The sequence below is a fragment of the Malurus melanocephalus genome, unplaced genomic scaffold (genome assembly GCF_030028575.1).
Source record: "Malurus melanocephalus ecotype Western Australia unplaced genomic scaffold, MMel_1.1 scaffold_20, whole genome shotgun sequence".
NCBI lineage: Eukaryota > Metazoa > Chordata > Aves > Passeriformes > Maluridae > Malurus > Malurus melanocephalus.
The window spans coordinates 1,688,082-1,696,588 of record NW_026623252.1 but is presented as its reverse complement, the minus strand read 5'-3'; the positions used below and the strand labels follow the sequence as shown (position 1 = coordinate 1,696,588).

Sequence of the window (8,507 nt, the reverse complement as noted above, 5' to 3'; positions counted from 1 at the left end):
CCTTTGCTGTTAGAGTGTCTAGAAAAGATAAATTAAAATATACTTAAAAACACTTACTTCCTATTCTGCTTCCTGAAAAACGTAGTGTTCAGAAAAAAATCAAGTAAGCTTCTGAAATTGGAAGAGCTGTGCCCTGTTTTGTGTTTATAGTTTCAGTCTAGCAAGGCTGTATCAAATCACTGCTGTGTTCTGCTAAGCTCTGTAGGTCTGAAAAACAGAGGAGAAAAGGTTTTCATTTTCTTTTACATATTGTCAGAATGGTAAATACTGTGCTGAAGTCCAACCAAAGCGTAATGGCTTGCTAGCTAAGTTAGGATCACCTTAAATATTTGAGTTTGCAAAATAATTATTCTTTTGAAATATTTTAATGAAAAATATCATTTGTGCTCTCCCCAGCATAGGAGAAGAACATTCTTCTCCTAACTGATATACTTGAACTTTTGAAAAGTAGCTCTGCCTCTAGGATTCTTATCTTGTTATTAAATGAACTGGAAAAGAAAACTCTTGAGAAATTGTTGATTCTCAGAGGATAGTGAATATGTGAAACTTGAACCAAAGTTTTGTGTGATTGTTTTTTTCCTTCCTGCCAGGGACACTTACATTTCTATCTCTGCCTGCCAGTCCTTTACCTTTATTCCTTCTTGTGGCTTTTGGGGTTCCTTAAGTTACCTTTCCACTTAAGGTTTACTCAGTTTGCTTTATTGCACTGATGGAAAATCCACAGAGGATTATAAAGTGCAAAACCAGCACCTTTGGCTCAGGAAACTCCCCAAGCTGCTATTGCTGGCAGCTGAGGGAATGTTCTGGAGAAGCCCTGCTCCCTCCATGCCTGCCCTGTTGTAACACTGTTAGCCACTGTGAAGAGGCAGGAGAACTGGGTAGGTGATCTATAGTCTGACTCAACCTTTATTTTGGCTTGATTATTTTTCTCCTTTTTTTATGTTCTTACTGATGAGCTGCAGTCCAGCAGCAGCAGCTTTGTTACATTGGCAGGGAAAGAATCACTGGYGTTTGAGGTGTGCTGCTGTGCCAGCAAGCTCAGAGTTAAAAGTATTGCCTGATTTAAGCAAAGATTTGTCTGTGTGCCTAGGCTGAGGCAATGCTTGAATTAACACTGGAGTGAAGACAGGCTATCTCTTACTTGGGTTTATCAGTATCTTCAGCTTGCTATGTTTTTCTTCATTTCTCCAACTTTCCTAAAATTTGTCTTTCTAGCTAAAATGATGCCCTTTTTCTTCTAGGTAACGAAGGTAAACCGGATATTCATTCACTAGCACAGCTGGTGAGATTYGTTGTTTCTTGAGCCTAGCCACTTTAAGGCCCGTTGGATTGCCTTTTATGTGGATTAAAGAAACAAAGTTAATATACATTTTTAGTTCTGCTGAGTGGATTTACATGCTTTGAAATGCCTTTCTCTCCTCGGGAACTGGCTCTAAGTGCTTTCCAGAAACAATGGCATCATATAGATGAGAGGATATTCATGACCTGTGACTTTATTTTTCATACTGAGGGCTTTTACTCTGAATTCCTCTGTGAYAGTCTTCATAATACTTAACTGCAGATACTGTAGGGTTCAGGTAATGTAGTGATCAGTGGAAAGAATGTTTTGGTTTTGTCCATATCGAAGTATACCAATTGCATTTAAGTTGAGGGTATAATCACACTGGTGTCTGGTCATTGTCATCACTTCAATGTTTTTCATCCTTTTTGTGGGGGGAGGAGGTGTCAATCCAGTGTGCAAGGCCGGGAGGAACCTTCAAGTTACCATGTTTACCTGAGAACAGTCTGTTTCCCATCAGGAGGGAGAAGTTGATTCCAGCTCCAATTCCTCATGCCAGGAAAAAAAAACTGAAGTTATTTTTAGCATTTTAAACCTGTTCATTCTCATTRTCCTGAATTTTTCCCAATGAGTGTTGACATGAGCTCTTCTGAGCTGTATCTCAATGCTTTGTGGCTCAAGTAAGATAGTTTTTATCCATCTATTTCAATACCTTTGTTGTTTAGTTGCAAATAGCTGTTGTAACATATTTAGACCATTGTTAATGCCTTACATAGATTCTGTTCTCAAGACCAGAGGGATTCTTGGTCTGCTGGTGAAGGCAATTCAGAGTACTTACTGAACTTCTTTAGTTCCTAGAGTAATTGAAAGGCTCATCCCATTTCAAGAGCTTAAAACGTATTTTACTCTTTTGAGTGTCTACTAAAAAGAAATATGAAAAAAATGAGTCTGTCTTCAGGACCTTTGTGATTTTGCTGCTACTGTCAGCTCATGAACGTCTTTAACCTGCCAGTTTTAATTGCACCACATTTCCAGCAAATTTTTGGTGCATTTTTGTACCATTCCRCCCTTTAGGCATAGGAAAATCCTACTACCCAGGGATGTGGTAGTCCTTTGTAGTTTCTCTGAGGCAGTTGTTTGGTGCTGCTTGCTGGCTCCCTGTTAAGTGTTAGCAACTGGAGCAGACAGGGGGCCCAAGGAAGGCAACACAAAGTTGACCGTTAGTAATTCCTTTAGGAATTTGTAACTAACACTTGAAATGCAGTATAAACAACATTTAACCAGCTGAGTTTACTTGAAACGTGCTGATCTTTGTGGTTGATGAAGATGAAAGATTATAGGTAGATATAGTTATAGATTTCAAACAAAGTGAATTGGATGTGAGCTCAAAAGTTTTTTGACAACACAGCWCCACTCTGGGAGCAATGTGCATCCTGCTAGGCCAACTCCACCTTCTTATTGATGTATTTTTCATCTGTTTCTGAGGTGGTAGGAAGTACAATGTACCACAAGGAACTCTAGTGCTCAGGTGGTCGTTTGGGAAACCTTTAAAGTTGGAGGGTGCAGAGTTTTTCTTCTGTGTACACTTACATGTATGATCTTCCAGAATCAAAAGATACATCACTGGGGTTCTTTGAAGAAAGAGCTGCTCACTTCACTCCACTCCATCAAACAGTAATACATGTATCTAATYGATTAGACATAAAAACTGCTTGCAATATATTTTTCTGCAAAATAAGTAGCTCTTTCTTTTCATGAAWAGTCCTGTGCCCTGTTTTCTCAGTTCTTTCCCTCTCTGAATGCAATCCTTTTATATAATTTGGTAGGATTTTTTTTTCCCCCTCTGAAATGTTTTCACACTTTTCCTCTGATTTCTGAAAGACATGTTTTACTGATTATTCTCCAGCCACATCCAGACTGACGAAGATGCACTGTTATATTTTGAAGACGAACTGTTACATTTTCCATGCCCACAGGGTTTATTGTGTGTTTTTTTAATTTTATTCAGTATTTTATAATGAATGTGAAGCGATAGTAAATTTTTTTTTTCTCCTTTATTTTTTCCCCCTTGGCTTGCTAGTTGAAAAGATGGGAAACCTGCTTTTAGTACAAACACATGATGGGGAGTGGATCRTTAAGGCAGAGAGAATACAGGAAGGAAGAAAACATTATGACTAGTATCTCCAGATCTAATTTGTTTGTTCTAGATTATTTTCCATTTTTCCTAGCATTTTTTCTCATGGCTAACTGAGCAACATCAATGTAGTTCTGCAGGCCTGGCTATATATGGCACTGCGTAAGGGACAGGGTTTGTTGCAATTCTTTGGGYCACATTATAAAGGGAGGCTGTTTGTTTTTGCAAGGTCAGATCCTAATTTTCAACAATGAGCTCTAATTTCACTCCATACCTGATATGAGAACTGAATTTTGGGTTTGGGAAGGGGAGGAAGAGAGTTTGCCAGGACTAACTGCTGCTCTTAAGCGCAAAGCCCAGCTTGTTTCCAGTTTTTAAGGCCTTTTTAGCTTATAAGTCCAGGAAATGTCTTATTTGCGTAGAACATTAATATGAAGGCTTTTGCATAARTATATATTCATTGGTTAGGAATATATACTAATACTAATAATATGCTGGTTTAAGAATGTTTTATATGTTGCTTTTTCAAGAATTACATTCTCTCAATTCTTCAGGATGTGGGAGGAAAATGAAAGAAAACATAGCTTTACATTACCTTTTGTTTTTACTCTAGGGATCCATGTATTATTTCAGAATATATTTAACCTCACTTGCTTGGATTTCCATGAGATGGATTTGTAACTTCTTTAGGGTCCCACATGCATTTACTGTTTTGCTTTAGAGATCTCATTTACAGCAATAAAAACTTGCTGTTGAGCAAGACTTTGTTCTCACAATATCACAGAAATGTTCTTATGAGTGGGGATCCTGATTTCTAACCTRTAATTACGTTGTTTTTGCAGCTGCTGAAGGCAGACTGAAAGGTTTTGATGAAAGGCAGAAGGTTTAACAGGTTTTAACCTGCAAGGGAAACTCAGAGCTGGGAATGTCAGATGAATTCAACWAAGTTAGATAGGTGTTGAATTCATCCTAAATAAAAACTTGGCAGTACTCTCCTTAATAGCTGTTTAATACACAGGCAACAGTGTAGTACTGTTCAGTACATGTGTTCACCTATGTAACCTTGTATGCTTAATTAAATTGGAGACAAGAATTTGGTGCTTGATGTCAACTGCTGATTAATCAGTGTTTTATAGCTAGCTTTCTTCTTCCACTGAGTAGTGAAATATGTTCGTTTTAATTAAAATATTTGTTTGCAAACAACAATGAACTGTCTTTATAACTTCTTGTAAAGGAAGGGTAGTGTTATTTTGGTTTATAGCTAACATTGATTTTGTGAGAATCTACTTCAAAGGGATACATCCAGTGCCTTTGAAAATCAGCATACATGGGCCCCTGATACAGGAAATAATTTAAATGCTTTCCTTTTCACATGAAGTAAAAAGCGTGCATAAAGACTTCCCAAAATAGGAATGCTCTCCTGTAACAGGGATTCATTCATACWGCTAAATATGGGTTACGAATGTGATGTTAGATGTAGGATTTAAATATATTTACCTGTGCTCTTTTTTTACTGAAATGGTTGTAAATTATTTTATTTTCATCCGCGCACTTTGCCCAGCTGTTATGAGTCAAAAGAAGTTTTCTATTGGGGAATCAATTCAATTTTCAATTAGCAAACCTTTAATTACTGATTCTGGTATTGGAGAAAAACCTGAAGATCTATAGTTGAATGTACATGCACTATAAACTCCCTTTCTTCCCAGGCCATGGAGTAGACTGAGCAGCAGTAAAACTTAGTGAAATTCAATCCCAGGCTCCTAGAAAACACCCAAATACAAAACTGCTCAAATCTCATTACACTTCCTGCCCCTTGTCCTTGCAGACTGAATCGTGTGGTTTAACCTCAGAAGGACCTCCATCCTTGCCCTGTGAAGCAGATGGCCAAGTTCTCTTTGTTTTCTCCTCTGTTGCCTAATCACAGCATGGCTTGCAGCAACTGGCAGGGGGCGGCCCACGGCCTGGATTTCTCCTGTACCAGGGTGTCCCATGACCCCAGTGCAGGTGTCAGGGTACCTGCTGGGGCCGTGCTGCTGTGGGCTCCTGGCCTGGGGGTTGGATACTCAGCACAGCCCCTCTGAAACTTCYTTTGGATCCCTCACATGGGGTGGGTCCAGGCATCAGGGCCTGGAGTGGGACCGATGTGTCCAAATCCTCCCAGCCAGAAGAGCACTCTGCAGCTCTCCCATTAGCCCCTTCCCCACTGWATCYCCCAYGCGAGGCACATTCCAGCAGTGGGAYATGGACATCAGTGTGTGCTGGTATYTTTGCTGTTGCTCCTGCTCTTTCTCGCCTGATTTCTCCGAYCTACCACAGCCCTTCCTGACTCTACTGGCAGTCCCTGCTGGGGCAGTTTGGCACTGCTCTGTAGGGCTCTAACCTCTCCACTGCCAAAAGCCTGCTGCTGATTTCCAGTGYACCTGGCATGAACCTTCCTGGTTCAACTGGTAGTTGTCCAAAATGTCTCAAAAAAGAGTATGGTTCTTATACATTTTATATTGAATCTGATACTACACACACACACACACATATATATTTATTTGCATATATATATATATATATATATATATATATATATATATATACACACTGAGTTATAAGATGGAGCTTACATGAATACTATACCCATCTTTTCCTATATACATACAGGTTTTGGAATAAGCTTCAGTGGCTGGACATCACTGATATGCTGCTTGGGTGCTGTCATAAAGTTCTGTTTGCACAAATCTTTAAAGGAATGTGTTTTGTAAGCTCTGCCTTATGTTGAGCATGGGCTACAGACATAGCACTACTTGGTTTCTTTTTTCAAGGGCAGTTGTGTAATACTTAGAATTTCTAGGCCTGTGTTCCTGGTGTTTTGTTGTTAGTCTATTGATGTTGTGCCATTTCAAAGGCAAGAAAAGAAGCTTGTTTCTAGGGAGCCCTGCTATTCTTGAAGTTTCTCTCTCTGYGTTTTAGCACTGTCTGYTTCTCTGCTTCACATTGGACTGATRTAYAGCATGCTGGGGTGCTGGAGCAGACAATATAATCTTAAAAATTAATATTAAAATATTTTTAACAAAAGCCATTGTCAAATACTCAATTTACAGCATGCTTCAGTTTTTTTAGATTTTATTAATTATTTATTTATGCTGCTGCTTGTTTACCTTTTGCAGGTTTCTACTTCTTGGGCAGTTAATATTCTGAATGACTCCACCTTTACTAACCCATTTGGCATTTAATAATTAACACAGCTCTAAAGAATTATGTAAACAGAATTGGAGATGAAAAGCACCTGCCAGGTTGTGAAGCCAGCCATGGAAAAGATTCAACACTGTAACAGATTCTTTAAGAAGCTGAATTTTTGGTTTATTCTGTCACTAAATTGAGTTAACAATTCAATGCAAGTGTAACAGTTCAGTTTCTAACATAAAACAGCAGTAGTAGCATGATTCTTTGCAGGAACCCTGTAGCAGGCAAACACTGACTGTGGCATTTCATCAGTTTGGAAGATGCAATTTCTCAGATGAGGGAGCATATATACAGYGCCAGTGAAATTCTTATGAAATCTCTCCCTTGCTAGGTATCCAAGCACAGAGACTTTTCATTTTCATATTTTCAGGTTTTTTTCTACAGCCTTTTTTTTGTGAATATCGATTTTCCTCTTCTCTCCTTCTCCTTCTCCTCATCTCAGTAAGATGTAAAAATTTGACTCTGCTGCCTAATTCCTTGCTACTTAATTTTTTTCCCCCACGAATTTTCTCTTTGAGGAAAAATTACAGGTATGGTTGATAATTTTAGGTGTTACTGCATAAATTTCTCAGGCTGATGGCATAACAGAAATGTTCAGCTGGATACAGTTTTTTTGGTATCAGGTGCTGGTATCAGCATACATTATTGGATCCAATTCTGAAAGTGTTAAACAGCCTCATTGTGTCAGAGATGGTGGGACCAGGCATGGGTGCCAGAAATTGTTGTGATAAGCAGTTGCTGGTATCTGTAGATGATAGGGAGAGCTGTAACCCCATGTTTTGGTAAGCTATTAATATTTCAGAGGAAAATGTCTGCCACATAAAAATTTTGTTAAATACCAAAGGACATAGCAACCTGGAAAGGTTCAGAAGAATGAYCTGGCTGCAGATCTTCACAGAGATTGCAGGCTAAGTTTGAGTACCAGAAAAATTCCCTTGATTGACTTTTTGGAGTGGGAGTCAGGGGCAGGGGGTGCATAGCTTGGTTTAGTGTTGGTTATCCCAAAACAGCAGCATGTTACTCCCAGATTGAGCAAAGGCCTTTTGAGTGAACTGCCACAGTAAATCGTTTTTTTGTGTAGTGTTGATTTGCTATAATACTAGAGGATAGATTTTGTTCCAGTTTGTTTAAATCTTTTCCACACTCAGGAATGCATAGAAGAGATTGCATTCATAAAACAGCACTGACTGTTTGTTTTTTTTTAGTTATGTAGTTATTATGGGTTTAACAGTTAACTGATCCAGGGGAATTAATACTTCAACAACAACTGAAGTTAGTTCATTCTGAAAACAAACATTATGTAGGTGTGCTGGAAGAATTAGTCCTTGAGAGAGCATTTACAGGTCATTTCATAGTTGGACATGTTTGTTCAGCCATTGCAGTCATTGGAGGTTTTGGTTGGGAGTGGGCACACTTTTATCTCATGAATAAAATGTAGATAAAGTTATCCAAAATACAAGCATATCTGAATTCACCTAATTTTGAATATTTTATAGTATCTTCTAGTCTTCTTAGGTAATCTTTTATTTAATGTCAGCATCTGCATAGAGAAGAAAAATGGGTRTGTTGAATTTCCCCAACATGCTGACCAAAGGTATCAGAAGCCCTGGACACAYATTAGTGGCTCACAAGAAAATGCTTATATTCAGGACAGTTGCTTTTKGGGCTTTACCATGTGTAGTGAGAAAGCTGACTGTAATGCTGGTGTAAAACTAGGGGTAGCTGAGGAAATTCACAGCTTTCAGCTCCAGTCCTAGAGGGACTCCCTCCACACTAGTATTCTGTGGAGCATTTGTGATAGAGTCCCATGTGGAGAATATTTTGTATTTTTGTACAACTGAGTGAGCTTCCCAAGAGAGCTGA

The 8,507-nt window shown here is 38.8% G+C and overlaps 1 protein-coding gene across 3 annotated transcripts in view; it reads left to right on the top strand.

Moving 5' to 3' along the window:
- Positions 1 to 8,507, top strand: part of KANSL1L (KAT8 regulatory NSL complex subunit 1 like) — a 60,023-nt gene that overhangs the window by 8,284 nt on the left and 43,232 nt on the right. The gene's annotated exons all lie outside the window — the stretch shown is intronic.